Source organism: Danio rerio, chromosome 23 (genome assembly GCF_052040795.2).
Source record: "Danio rerio strain M-AB ecotype USA chromosome 23, GRCz13ab, whole genome shotgun sequence".
NCBI lineage: Eukaryota > Metazoa > Chordata > Actinopteri > Cypriniformes > Danionidae > Danio > Danio rerio.
The window spans coordinates 38,309,269-38,325,296 of NC_141043.1; the positions used below are offsets into that span (position 1 = coordinate 38,309,269).

The following is a 16,028-nucleotide window of genomic DNA, read 5'->3' on the forward strand; positions in this document are numbered from 1 at the left end:
GTCCCATTGACTTCCATTATAACCACATTTTTTGGATTGCAAAATCATGATACCATATATTGTAGCTTGCATTTATGATTGTTGGTGGTTTTCCCTATGGGAAGAGGTCAAATTTGTACTTTTTACTGTTAATCATCAGCTGGCACCATTAACCCTATAGATAGGCCAGTGCAAAAAAAAAAAAAAAAAAATACCTAGTTTCTGGATTTAATAAAGAGTATAAAAGCAAATTAAAGTGCATGTAAGTGGGTCAGAGTGACCTTTGTGCACTAACCTTGATGTGTCAATAGCATAGCCTCATTTTTGAAAGTGTAAAAAAAAAAATATTATTAAAAACATAATCAGACACTATTTACTTCATACTTAGATAAGCTAAGTGCATTTAATTGGGTACAAATGTTTGCATTGTGTTTGAAAAAGCCAATTTTAATCCATGTTTTGTCTGAGTTTGTTGGATTTACACAGTTTAGACCAGCAGGTGTCCCAAGTAAGTGCAGTTTTAAAGGTTTCGGAAAGGTGAATTGTCACTTTGTTCATTTTGTTTGTTGTTTTGAAGCTAAAATTGCTCATCAAAAATATGGCTAAATGTGAATACAGCTAATGGAATTCATTAGTCAAAACTCCCATATATTGCAAACATGTTTATATCCAATTATGGCTTTTTGATTGTTGGTGGTTTTCCCGGCCGGGAAGAGGTAAATTTTTTTATTTTTACTGTTGATCATAAACCCTGTGGATAGGCCTGTGCAAAAAAACAAACAAATAAATAAATAAATAAATAAAAAGTTCCTGGATTTTATTTGGAGTATAACAGCAAATTAAAGTGTGGATGTGTATCTAAGAATGTGTGAGAGTGAACTTTACGCACTTACCTTAATTTGTCTGAGAATATCTAAATATGCATCTCAACCCTCAGAAATACATGGAGTAAACAAAAACATAGACTGTGCATTTATGCACCAACAAATGTGTTTATAATGGAAGTCAACGGGGCAAAAACAGCCACCAACAATAAATTAGGGAGAAAAAAAATGAATCAGTGGCATCATTTATGAATTTGACAATTAAAGAGTTAAAATCCTGTAATTTTCAAAACAATTAAGTAGTTTTTATCAGGACTGAGGTTGAATAACAGATTTATGGAAAAAAAAAAAAAAGTTAAAAAAACAAAAAAATAAAAGTATTTATTTTTTACTGCAGTTTAATTCAGTGGATGTTTTCATCCCGAACATAACTAAAGGGTAGCACATTTGAACAGAGCAAAAGGGGTAACTTGTATTAATGTGTAGCATGAGTTACAATTAGATGTACTACATCTTTGTTGTCAGTAGCTGTAATCACCCTTTAGTTATGGCCGCTTTCAGAAAACTGATTCACAAAAGTAGAAATTTGTTTCAAATCAGAGGTTAGAAGCGCATATATCAAATTGGCAAGATCATGTGATTTCAGTTTGAAATTGTTCTCCATTGGGCAAAAATCTGTGCAATATCAAATCCACATCAATCATGCAGGTTTACTCAGATTTTCACTTTGAATTTAATTTACCTAATAGCATTTGTAAAACGAAAAAGAATAAGTTAACAGTCTCTTGTTGGCCTGTTGAGCATATAAGAAATATTATAGCCTAAGCTTTGAAAATTGAGAAGAAAAACACATTCAGACACTGAGTATTTACTTCATACTTGGATGCTAAGCTAAGTGCATTGGATTGGTTATAAATGTGTTTGCATGTTTACAGTTGACCAGCAGATTCGCTCATAACGATTACAACAGATTGGGATAAAGTTGGTTTTAAATTCGCACATTCTTTCAGTGACAGCTCCATACATTGTTTACCATGGTACTTTGAATATTAGGAATGAAATCACATGCAAGTATGACTTTGAAACAACATTAGCAATATTTAACTGTGAACAATGTTGTACTTTGAAAGTTGTTGGCTGCTAAAATGATTTCACTATTTAGAGTTTGCAATGAATACTTTTCTAATATTATATTAAGGAGAAAGTCTTAATGTGCAAATATAAAACCAACTTTACCTCAATCCACAACTAAATAAACGAATTTAAAATTTTACTAGCTGATTAACAAACTTATTGAATGTGGATGCTGAATGTGCAAATATAAAACCAACTTTACCTCCATCAGGCAAGTGCTATTTCGAAGGTTTTGGAAAGGTGAATAATAAATTTGTTAAATGATTTTGAAGCTTAAATTTCCGATAAAAATATCTAAATGATAATGCAGCTAATGTAATCCATTAATCAAAACTCCCATATGCCGTAAACATGTTTTTAATGATTACATAATAGGTTTTAGGCAGTTCAAAAAATATAACAAAAAGATCAATTTCACCAGACTGCAATGCAAACCTTTTTTTTCATATTTACAGGTTATAAGGCATGCGTTTAAGTCATTTGATCATACTTAAAAGATATTATGCATACTTGCTCACCCTTGGACATGATGCAAAAAAAGGTTGATCTGCCCATTCGGAAAGTACATTTTCAATTACTCATGAAATCACAAAGTCTTCTAAAAACAATTCATATGTGTGCATATCCAAGCATATGAAGCTTTCCTCGCTAGTAATGCTTGGATAACATGCCCACATTTCATTTGATTTGAAAAATGGCTTACATTTATTGCCCTGATTTGTTTATTCAGGAATTTAAGGGAAAAAAAATCAAATGCGTTTTATTATTGTTGTTGTTGTTTTTTTTCTGTTTTTGCAATTTGTCAATATCACAAAATGACAGAAGTTTTGTGCAGATCTGTAATTTAAATCAAGCTTCAATCATGTGACCTAACTAGTTTGTTTGCTTCACCCTCCTTTTATTTAACCCTCATTGATAAAGACACAGACATGCAATTGGTTTGGAAAAAAATCTTTTTATTTACCTTTGATGTGGCAGTAAGACGGAAAACTGCTGGGTGCAAAAACACGCAAACATGCTAAAACAACTAAACTGTTGGCTTTTAGATTGTTTATTGCTTCAAAAATTGCTGACACATGGTGGCAGCCATCTTGAATTGCTAAAAGATCTGAAAGGCTCCTGCTTGGTCTTTTTATACTTTTGCTGTGATGCATTGTGGGAGTGGAACATACCAAGTTGGGGGTAGTGAGTAATAATTGACAACATGATGTCTCTACTGCTAAAAAGTTATGTGTTATGATGTTTATGTTTAGTATATGTGAATGCAGTTTCTTTTGTTTAGTTATTAGTCTTTTTTTGTGTGTGTTGCCCTTTTTTCATTCATGTTATATGATTACTAAAAATTGTGCCATCCATAGTACATATTCTCACAGCTACACAGTGAAGGGGGAACATATGCTTTTTAAAACTCAAAGCTTTCAAAGAATAAACCAATAATCTGCAAGATTCATTTTGATGCATTCTAACATCTCACTTGCTAATCAGAACTGTGTAATTATCTCAACAACTCAAGACTAAACATGCATAAAGCAGCTTTTACAAACCCATTTCAAACAATTACTTGAAAGTGTAATATAACAAGTCCGTAAGCAAATCACCTAATTATTTATGTGCCTCCTTTACAATGCTTGTGTTTTTTTATTGATGGCTCACCTAAACATGCCTACTGTATATGGGACTAATATTATTCCTTTTATCATGTAAATGCCCTATTAAACCATCTACAAACCCATTTCCTAATTGGAGATTAGGTTTAAATGATAAGAACACCTTGAGCTCCCATTTGAAATTGCTTTTTAAAAGTTATCTTCAATTAAATAATGGCTGTTTAATTCTAAAATCATTCCAAATATAACGCCAAAACTAACAGCACAAAGAAAAAGTATCAATGCAAACTCGTTTTAAATCATTGGGTTCGAATCAGTACTTCAAAATGCGTATCGAATTGGCAAGGTCACATGATTTCGGTAAACAAGTTATGAAATGTTTAGAAAATTCAATGGAACTTGCCTGGGAGTGATTTGTGTAATACTATAAAACCCACATGAATCACATGGGACCTTTCAGATCGCCCCCAAGTGGTCATTCACTGAACAGGTTTAGTTTTTACCTGATCTTGGATCAGGATTTAATAAAACATCTGTAAAATAACAGGAATAATAGCTATTAATAGTTAATAGTCTCGTATTGGCCTGTTTAACAGAGTCCACCATGGAAGAAATAATATATAAGCCTTAAAAATTTGTAAAACAACAAATAATAACTTGACTTCTAGTTGATCATTTGGTTGATCTATTTTGTATCTCTAAATTACGCTTATTTTACCCAAACAAAAAATGATCATGCCTTGATTTTTAATTATTTAATTAGGATAGTAAGGTCTGACTTCGCTTAATCAAAAGTCTTGTCACTAAACCTAAAAAAAATATAAAGTATAGAATATAAAGTCATAGTGCAGTGGAAAAAGAAATAATACTGTATTGTGTATGACTGCATCCATACATCTCTGCAATGACTCCCAGAGTTCATCAAGATTCTTTGGATTCATCTTCAATGCCTTTTACTTCATCTTACCCCAGAAATGCTCAATAATGTTCATGTCTTGTGATGGGCTGGCCAATCCTGGAGCACCTTGACCTTCTTTGCTTTCAGGAACTTTGATGTGGAGGCTGAAATAAGAGGAGCGCTATCCTGCTGCAGAATTTGCCCTCTTCTGTGGTTTGTAATGTAATGAACAGCACAAATGTCTTGATAGCTCAGGCTGTTGTTGTTGCCATCCACTCTGCAGATCACTCACACACCCCCATGTTGATTTGTAAGCCCAAACCATGATTTTTCCTTCACCAAACGTGACTGATTTTTGTGAGAATTTCGGGTCCATGCTGGTTCCAATAGGTCTTCTGCAGTATTTGTGATGATTGGGATGCAGTTCAACAGATGATTTACCTGAAAAATCTACCTTCTGACTTTTTTCCAAATGATCAACTACAAGTCAAGTTATTATTTGTTGCTATTACAAATAGGATCGAAAAAGCAATTGTAATATATGTCATGCCTGAGTTTTTGTTACATTTACATGGTTATGACCACTGGGTGTCTCTACCATTTTCTGTTTTTAAAACGTAATAAAAAAAGAAAAAAAAAGCTTTGTTTCTCCCATCACTAGGAAACAACTGTCCCCTGAAAACGAGTAACAAAAACATTGACAGCCAATCAGAATCCATCTAGCTTGACAGAGCTCCAGTATACACTATAAAGAGCCAGACAAATAAACTCCAGCACATGCTCATAATAAACAGAGCAATACTCTCTGCTTATCAGCCCTTTACTGGAGTAGTAGCCACACCGTGACTGTGAACACTACACATTTCCTTCTTGTTGAGCTCAGAGCTAATAACAGGTTCTCAAATGACCTCTCAGCTCTGCATTCAGAGCGTGGTAATCATACGACTCTGATTCCAGACCTCTGAGGTCGTGTTCGGGATGTGAAGGTCAGACCGACACCTTTCTACTTTCAACTGCTGAAAGCAACCGGCAAGCCTTCAGCACACATGCACTCGCCTGTAAATCTGTTCATTTATTTTGAGGCACAGATGACGTCAACACTTGTTCCGAATTGAGCAACACCACTGTTTTACCCCTAACAAACATCAAGTCTCACATTTCCGAGTCTTAACTTGCATGAAAAAGCAGTTTGATCCAAGAAGGGAGAATCCCTGCCATGGCACATGCTGAATGAAGGATGTGTTTGGCACACAAGTCTTATTGTAGTAGCTGTCAGGCTGCCAAGGAGAAATCAGTGCATCTGCGATTCTCCGGATAGAATATGATCTTTCTTTATCACCAAATGAACAGCCTGTGAGATGTTGCAATAGAATGATGCCATGGTTTTATTATAGGGACAATTCCCATGGAGAAAACTGAGATTAAGGGCCTTGCTCAGGGACACAACGGTGACGGCTTTTGGCAAGGAATTTTTCAGTATTTCCTATAATATTTTTTCTTCTGGAGAAAGTCTTATTTGTTTTATTTTGGCTAAAATAAAAGCAGTTTTACATTTTTAAAAACCAATTTAAGGTCAATATTATTATCCCCTAAATGCTTTTTTTTTGTTAAGTGTCTACAGCAGTGGTCTTCAACCTTCGAGCTGCATCAATTAGTACCGGGCCACAAAAGAAACTCTTAAGCATTTCAGTTTCATTTATTATCTGAGTGTGAACGATCTTTTATTTTAAATAATGATCCTATTCTCTCACTTACATCTCGGTCACTTGAGCACCCAAATTTAACCCACAAGCAGCAAAATAAGCAAGAAAAAGACATCTTTGGAAAGTTACTTTGCTAGGAGGAAAAGGCCCAGTGAAGGACCCACAAACTGCCAAGGATTCGCAACCCATTTGTCAACAAATCAGGTGAATCCAGCATGTCTGTGCAAGAGGATCAACAGCTGGAGATTGCAAATGATGACATCACATAATGCATCTTTTCTAGAGTTCATGCAAGTTTATTATTTCCAATGGAAGTGAGCGGCATGATGCGCTTGTGCCTTCCAGACACACCCAGTTGAATGCGCTTGCGCCTTCCAGACACACCCAGTTGAATGAATGCTGCAAGCGCACCACGAGTTATCTAACCAGAACTGACCAATCCAAGTGTATCTGTCTGCCGACTGCAAGATAGGTGTGCAAGATAAAGGGGCGTAACCTGTAGTAAATTAGAGAGGTGTAACTTGCAGTTATCATGATCCCATTGAACCTTGCGATATGTCACAACGAGATGTTGTTGGTAAGATGGCAGAAATACTTACCAGAGAACATTTTTACCAAATCTTTTCAAGGGTTTTCTTCAAATTTATTCACAAATGACTAGGGATGTAACGGTATCAAAATTTCACGGTACGGTAATACCTCGGTATGAATGTCACGGTACGGTATTTATTGAATCATTTACAGGAAAAAACAAAACTTATGAAAATACTCCAAAAAAGTGCCAAAAGTGTCAATGACATACAAATTAGCCATCTATCTGTAAGCTTTGAAACAGGAACTTCAATTTTAATAACAAAAAATTATAAAACCATGTAAAAAAATAAAGTTTCAATTTAGTATTGTTGAAAACTCATCACATTCAACATTTAATCACTCACTCACTTAGATAGAGATGGGTTTTAAGGAAAATTATCATATAAATATAATCTGGTAAAAGCTGGTATCTCTGGGCATTTACAATGTCCCCTGCAACAGAAAAAAACCCTCTCATTTGGGACTGAGGTTTCTGGGACAGAGAGATATGACTTGGCCCAGGTTGACAGCAGTGGGTAACTTTGTGCATTGTCTTTCCCCCACTTGAGAGGACAAGCCATGAGTGAGAGAGGTCTCATGTCTGTATCAATCTGAACAGTGTGCTGTCACACCCTCCGTCCCGCTCTTCAGTAGGCGCGCGACAACACCGCTCTTGAGTATGCGCGCTCAACCCCCCCCTCCCTGCTTTACAGTATGCGGGCGACAACACAGCTGATCAGAACGCGCGCAACAACACCGCTATCAGTACGCGCGCGGCAACACAGCTGATCAGAACGCGCGCGACAACACCGCTATTCAGTACGAATGCGGCGACAACACCCGCTTCAGGTTCGATCATTTCCAGCTCTTTTTGAGGCCCGCTTCTAGCAGCACACTCCATTTCCGCATTACTGTATCTGTAGCGACAACAGACCGCAAGGGATGATGGCCACCCCTGGGCTGATGGGAGTCATGCGACTACGGTAATATCGAAAAAAAATTAATTTTGCGGTATGACGGTATTTACAATACCGTTACATCCCTACAAATGACTAATTTAATATATTGTTATATTCATTCATTTAGCAATTCACTCACTGATCTCTTCATCTGTTTTGTCATGACAGTTAGCCAACAATGCGTCGCCCGCTCTGGTTGCAAAAAACAGAACAATGGTGAGCGCGTCAAGTATGAAAGCCTCCACAAATCGCAGTTATGATGGTTGAGATTGGGGTTGAGGAAGTTGTAGATGTTAGTAACTGTGATGGTTGGGTTTAGGTTTGGGGAAGGTGTAGATGCTAATAACAGAAATAGTTGAGTTTAGGATTGGGGTAGGTGTGGACATGAATAACTGTGATGGTTGGGAAGGTGTAGACGTTAATAACTATGATGGTTGGGTTTAGGTTTGGGGAAGGTGTAGATGCTAATAAAAGTGATGGTTTAGGGTTGTGGTAGGTGTGGACATTAATAACTGTGATGGTTGGGTAGGTGTAGAGGTTAATAAGTATGATGGTTGGGTTTAGGTTTGGGGAAGGTGTAGATGCTAATAACAATGATGATCGGTTTTAGAGTTGTGGTAGGTGTAGACTTAATAAATATGATGGTTGGGTTTAGGTTTGGGAAAGATGTAGATGTTAATAACTGTGATGGTTTAGGGTTGTGGTAGGTGTGGACATTAATAACTGTGATGGTTGGGAAGTTGTAGACGTTAATAACAATGATGGTTGAGTTTGGGGAAGGTGCAGACATTAATAAATGAAGGTTGGGAAGTTGTAGAAGTTAATATGGTTGGGTTTAGGGTTGGGGTAGATGTAGACATTAATAACAGTGATGGTTGGGTTTAGGGTTGGGGTAGATGTAGACATTAATAACAGTGATGGTTGGGTTTAGGGTTGGGGTAGATGTAGACATTAATAACAGTGATGGTTGGGTTTAAGGTTGGGGTAGGTGTAGACATTAATAACAGTGATGATTGGGTTTAGGTTTGGAATAGGTGTAGTAGTTAATAACTGTGATGGTTAGGTTTAGGTGTGGAGTAGGTGTAGACGTTAATAACTGATTTACAGCAACATCTTGCCAACAACATGGTTTCGGCATGTCTCCATAAATTCAAGTTACACCTCTTACATACTACAAGTTACACCCCTAAGGGCCCTTCGTGTTACGCACCTACAGTATCTTGCAGTCCGCAGACAGACACTACTGGACCGATCAGACTAATTATCTCAGACAAACGCAGAACACGCAAACAATGCAGTGCTTTGTATTTTTTCTACATAAATAAAATTTGTTTCAGAGTTGCAGCAATGTTTTGTCAGCTTGTTCCACTGGCAAAGGGGTTGATGGTCGCCTAAGAATCTACGAATCACCACCCCAATCAATCTTCCGCCGGCCGCCCCATCCAGTTCTGACTTTACCTGTATGTCTATAATGCACAGTGAAAGATATTCAATACCATTCCCATTCATCCCCTCTGCTCAGCTGGCACATGACCCTCTTGAAGTACGCCACCTAAAGGGTGTCATCTTTGCTTAATAGGCCCTCCGTTCCAGCAACATGTGACTGATCACTTGTCAAAGTGCATTTCAAGCTTTTGAGAGCCCTCCGAGCATAAGTGCTCACTGGGAAAGCATCTAGTGTAATATAAAGAAATGTTTGTGTTGCTTGGGGAAAAGCTGTTACTTTGAAAGGCCATCTTTGAAGAAACATGCTTTTTGACAACTTAATGGTGTAGTAAGACATCCAACAGCAGAGATAAACAATGCTCAACTGTGACTGGCCAATTTTTTTAAGAGGCTTTGGTTGCTGAAGTATTTTCCCATTCATTCTCTCATTAAAACATGCATTTGATAAAGAGTGTTCTTAGCTATAAAACTCTCTGAGAAAACATAAAAGTACACAAAAATAAGTTCATAAAAAGTACAAAAGAAACAATCCTATGAAGTATTGTGAATTAACTACATCAAAAACAATATTGCAATTAATATTTTTGTCCACTACAGAGTAAAAGTGACAGTAAATACTTATATGTATTTTTTTAAATATTTATTATAAAAGATTTATATTTCAGATAAATATTTTTCATCAAATGATTCAGAAAAGGAAGTGTTTAACTTTTAAAAATTGATAATAGTAAGAAATCTCCAAAAAAAAAAAAAAAAAAAGATTCCTGAAGACTGAAAATACAACTTCAGCATCACAGGGCAAATACGTTTAAAGAATACTCAAATTATAATAATTAATTAATAAGCTAATAATATGCCAAAACAATCTGAATCTGAATAAGGTTCATTTGAATTATTGACAATTGTAATTTAATAAATCTGAATTTTTATATTCGGTCAAAATTGTTATGAATTTGAAATTCTTAATTTGAATTTCTTAACTTAAGTTATTTCTGTAATTTCTATAAATTATTTATATGAAATACATAGCTCCGGATACGTTTCATTGCACGTTTCAGATGACAAATCCACTAGAGGTCGCCGATTACATTTTTGAGAGCCCAAAAAACGTTACTTAGGATATGTTTTGTTTTTCAATACATGTCCACAAGAGGGCAGGACTTGTAATACAGATCATCATCATCAAAACCAGCAAACCACTGACTTAAACCCTTCCTTAAACCCAACCCAAAGGCTTTTCAAAAGCAAACATGAGAGTAAAGTGCTCTGCGACAACATAGCTTTACCTTGATTTAATTATCTTGATTGCTTTTATCTCTTTTGTGGACTCAACTCTGCATCACTAGTACATCACTTTATAAAATCAGCTACAGTAGAGTAAAATTGTCAATATGGTGAAAGATACTGTAAATGTGGAAGTAAATGTATTAGATTACATGTGGTATTTGGTGTTGTGCAAAGAACTGCACAAAAATAATCCTGTATTCATCTATAATAGGACCCTATAAATAACATTAGTTTAAAAAGGAATGAAACTTGTTGGCTTCATACTGCCCTGTAGCATGCCTTTTACCCAGAAAACTGCAGCCAAACCTATGTTGAAGCATGTTTTTGCGGTTTTACAAAACTGTAGACTGAAGCAGATACTTTTAATGAGCCGGGGTGTCTTTTTAGCTTTCAGGAGTAGCAAAGCTCCCACAACTTGGCAATTAATTATGATTGATTTGAAACTGTGACACTGTCTCAGAATGAAGAACACAGAATTGATTAATAACATCCAAGCTTTTGACACGTCTGATAATCGTTAAAAATCGAATTGCTCTCTATAGAAAATTAATAGGATCTTTATTTTTAAAAGCCAGGCTCAATGGAAATACATCACATGGCTCAGCCTATAATTTTACAAAACGTAAAAATACATTGCAGCTGGTACGATTTCGTTGCATGTTTCAGAAGACAAATCCAGTAAAGGCGCTGATGACCTTTTTGCAAATCTGAAGTTTGTTACTTACACTGCTCACATTGATGTGGCTCCAGAAAAAGTTATCTGCTGTATATGGAGATAGATAGGTGAGGCAAATGTAGTTGATTACAAATTATAGACATTTTAAAGGGATAGTTCACCCAAAAATGAACATTTACTCACACTCATGTGGTTCCACAAAAATGATCTACACTATATGGAGATAGATAGGCGACAATGTATTTGTTTACAAATAATAGACAATGTAAATGGTTCACCCAAAATTTAACATTTACTCTCACCCATATGGTTTCAGAAAAAGTTCTCTACCGTATATGTTTACATGAAAATCAGTAATCTTATTATTTGCCTTAATCTGAATAACACAATTATATAATCGAGGTGTTTACATGAGTTCCTTTCATGTTCCTGTTTTACATATATAGTATGAAGTTTGCATATCGTCATAATGTCAGCATTCGACAATAGTTTCCGTTTCTTGCAACAACGGTGTGTGTTTGTCATTGCACCATATGCGTTTTTTAAAAGTTTTGCAAACAATTTCTCAGACTGCGCTTGCAAGCATATGACGGCGGATACAAATTCTCAAACAACAGACCACCTTTCATTCACTAACATTTCATTCAGGCCCTCCCCGCGACAAACTGGTTTTTAACCTTCTTGTCGTGTTTGGGTCAAATCTGACTGATTTACGACTGAAACACTCATAAATGTTGTGTTTTACATCTGATTGCCTCAAGGCCTTATGCTATCCTCCACACTATGCACTTAACCATATAAAAGTGATGATCACCTCTTTCATTGAATTTTAAATGTTCAACCTTTCTACACATGTGCTGTTCCCTGTTAAGAATTAATCACTATCCAGACTATATTCATTTATCACACAGAAAACATCCCCATACACGACCCTAACTCACTAACCCACTCACACATTTCAGACTGAACAATGTCTTTTGCAGGTGGGCTACACATCTCCTTTTCGCTCTTATATGCCGATCCTTCAGCCTGATCTCATGAGGAAACATACCTATTTTATGTTTTGTCAGTTTAGTGGTTAATTCATACGAGTTTAATCGTACAAAATGTGCAATTTTAAAAAGGAGGTGTGGCACCCAACCCCACCGCTAAACCCAACCGTCATTGTGGATTAGCAAATTGTACTAAATTGAATTAGCCACTAAATCAAAAAGTTAGGAATTGTCGTGAGATTAGGGGCAGTTTGTTTGTTTGTTTGTGTCTATCTGTCTGTCTGTCTGTCTTTCTTTCTTTCTTTCTTTCTTTCTTTCTTTCTTTCTTTCTTTCTTTCTTTCTTTCTTTCTTTCTTTGTCTTTCTTTGTTTGTTTGTTTGTTTGTTTCTTTCTTTCTTTCTTTCTTTTTTGTTTGTTTGTTTCTTTCTTTCTGTCTTTGTTTTTTGTTTGTTTGTTTCTTTCTTGCTTTTCTTTGTTTGTTTGTTTGTTTGATTGTTTGTTTGTTTGATTGTTTCTTTTTCTTTCTTTCTTTCTTTCTTTCTTTCTTTCTTTCTTTCTTTCTTTCTTTCTTTCTTTGTCTTTGTTTGTTTGTTTGTTTGTTTGTTTGTTTGTTTCTTTCTTTCTTTCTTTCTTTCTTTCTTTATTTTTTGTTTGTTTGTTTGTTTCTTTCTTTCTTTTTTTGTTTGTTTCTTTGTTTCTTGCTTTTCTTTCTTTGTTTGTTTGTTTGTTTGATTGTTTGTTTGTTTGATTGTTTCTTTTTCTTTCTTTCTTTCTTTCTTTCTTTCTTTCTTTCTTTCTTTCTTTCTTTCTTTCTTTCTTTCTTTCTTTCTTTATTTATTTATTTTTTGTTTGTTTGTTTGTTTGTTTCTTTCTTGCTTTTCTTTGTTTCTTTGTTTGTTTGTTTGTTTGTTTGTTTGATTGTTTCTTTTTCTTTCTTTCTTTCTTTCTTTCTTTCTTTCTTTCTTTCTTTCTTTCTTTCTTTCTTTCTTTCTTTCTTTCTTTTTCTTTCTTTCTTTCGTTTTTCTTTCTTTCTTTTTTGTTTGTTTGTTTGTTTCTTTCTTTCTTTCTTTCTTTCTTTCTTTTTTGTTTGTTTGTTTGTTTCTTTCTTTTGTTTGTTTGTTTGTTTGTTTGTTTGATTGTTTCTTTTTCTTTCTTTCTTTCTTTCTTTCTTTCTTTCTTTCTTTCTTTCTTTCTTTCTTTCTCTTTCTTTCTTTCTTTCTTTGTGCCAATCTCTATTCAGCCAATCTCTGGGTCTAACAAGAACACTTTTAGCTTAACTTAGCTTCAGTTATTTTACTGGATTAGAGCATTAGCATCTCAATCAAAATGACAAAAGTATAACTAGTGCTAGTCCATCCTCACCGTCTATAACCTGAGACACTATTCCCTACATTAGTACACTAATATAGTCCAATTGAAGGACTAAATAAAAATTTGAGCACTCAGTACACAGGAAAAGATAGCGTTAGGATGTGCTTTACTGGTTGATAAATCATTCAGATAAATTAAAGTTTGAATTTCTTTGGTCCCACTCAGTGATGGTTATTTTAGCGAGCTGTCTATTGGTAATGAAACAAAGTATTTCGATTTTCATATATTGTTCATTTTGTAATACCTTTTCAGTGCCTAATTCTATAAGTTCATGTTCAACACTTCTTTGAGACATTGTTCACAGCTAAAGAATGTCGAATAAAAATTTGGCAGTGAAAAATGTTTTTTTGTGCTAATTTAAGAGCAGCTAAAACAGACCGGTCAATTTTGTCCAGGAACACTAAAGTAAGGGGAGGATGTGAACACGAGAAAAGGGTTAAAAAAAATCGCTTTTATTTTAGCCAAAAAAAAAGCCATAAAATAAAAAGTCTTTCTCCAGAACAAAAAATATTATCAGAAATACTATGAAAAATGTCCTGCTCTGTTACACATCAATTGGGAAATATTTGGAAAATTCTCAAGAGGGATAATCATTATGACTGAATCAGTCTGACTGGATTGCATGAATTAATATTCACCATCTTGCCAAGCAATTGTCGACTTTGTTCGCTCCAGATCTTTGCAGACAGAGTACAGAGTTCAGTACAATCTAAAAAAAAAAATCATCCTGACTACACTGATGGTGATGGTAGCCGCAGGATAAATGCGTTTGTAACTGCTTTCCTCCCACATTTCTTTGCTTTCCCACAGCGCTGCTCACTCCTGCTTGTAGCGTGCTCAGATCGGCCGCAGCTGTCGGTGTGTGAGGGTCTCCACCCTCTCCAGCAGAGCTCCATTACATAACCTTACAGCGTGATTGATGGCCTCTCACATTTCTCTACTTCTGCCAAGTGTCCATTCTCTCTCTTGCGCTTTCCAGTCTGCATAAACTGTCCCGTCTCCTGTTGCTTTTTTTTTTTTAACCCCAATTTATTCTTCTGCAGAGCTGCAAAAAAAAAAGAGCCAATGCAAAACGCAGAGGTGATAAGACAGACAGTCTGCTGGCAGGGCACAAGTGCAAATCTGAGTCATCCAGTTTTATGAGTTTAATCTCATTCGTGTCACAACATGCACCGAGCCTGATGAAATGACACATATTGCACTTGCAGCAAAACTGCACACTTTTGCACACAGAAAGGTCTCTTGAGGAGACTTATTTTTTTTCCTGTGGTGAATTTTACAATTCTTGCATTCTAACTCACTGGGTTACTCAATTATGATATGTGGCCAGACTATTAAACATCTGTTATCTGTTGCACTCTTATCAGGACTCATGTTTGAACATTTCTGTGTAGCAGAAAAGAAGCCAACAGACTTTGCAAGAGAGGCTGGCTTACCTTCTAACTAAAATATATTGCTAAATATATTTCTGTAACTGTTAGGTTGAATAAAATATATTGGGATTGAAAAATATACTGAGATTTAACATTTGTGTACAAATGAAAAGAAAATACAAAAAAAGTCAAGAAAATACATTTCCAGTCTCACAATAAAGATGGATTGAGACCTTGAGAAGCGTTCATCATTTTAAATAAATAATAAATATTGCATTGTAAAATAAATTAGAGCAACCAAATTATGTGTAAGACTGCTATACAAATATAATTGTGTGTGTTACATTGGTAGTCAAGAAGAGGTTTACCAATATGTCGGAGGCTTTATACATTTTTAGACATCAAATAAAGTCATTTTCTTCCACTGTAAACCCCAAAAAGTTAAGGCAACTCAATTCATTTGAGGAAACCGATTAATATATTTTTGGACATTATTATTATTATTATTATTTTAATCGAAATCTGTATGAAAAATTTATATTTTTTGACAAATATAATTTAAAAATGCCTATTTGTGTGAATATTTTTAATATTTGTGTATTATATATGTTATACTTATTTATTTTTGACAAATATATGTTTGGCCATTATTTGATTATATTTACTTTTACAAATACATGTGATTTGTTATTATTATTATCATTATTATTATTATTTTTATTTTTATTTTTTTATTTTTTTATGTATGTTTTACCAACTGGGAAGCATGAGTCATCTATCAACAGGAGAGTCACAGGTCAAGCTCTAATGTTTTCTTTTTTGGGAGGGTTATTATGGCACTCGCAGGTGTGAACAGACATGCTTTCAGAACATTCAGAAACCTGTCATGATGTACCCTGTGCACCATTAATAAGAGGTGAGTGACAGCTGCTAATTAATATTCAGGTGTGTTTTCGAAGGCTGCCTTTTTGCTACTTTTGCTCATAGTTAGAGGTAAGGAGTTGCATCATAACCCTAAGTATTACAATTTCAGCAACACATCGCTAAAACGGAACTGTAAAAATAGTTTGAAAGCAACTTACACCTAAGAGAGATGACTTTAATGCTTTATTTCTAACAATTCCAACTTTGAATGTTGGGGGATATGTGGGAATAGAACACAGCCATGAACTACGTTTCTAACTACAGCTATAGAGTTGCAAGTGC

General features: G+C 35.1%; 1 protein-coding gene across 3 annotated transcripts in view; it reads right to left on the reverse strand.

Moving 5' to 3' along the window:
* Nucleotides 1-16,028, reverse strand: part of slc41a3 (solute carrier family 41 member 3) — a 142,820-nt gene that overhangs the window by 48,432 nt on the left and 78,360 nt on the right. The window contains exon 1 of one of the 3 annotated variants that reach the window (XM_087307552.1): nt 2,902-3,046. The exons of the other annotated variants lie outside the window; for them this stretch is intronic. The gene's annotated coding sequence lies outside the window, so the exon portion shown is untranslated. Of the gene's footprint in view, nt 1-2,901; nt 3,047-16,028 lie in introns of those variants that run through there. 3 annotated transcript variants of the gene reach the window in all.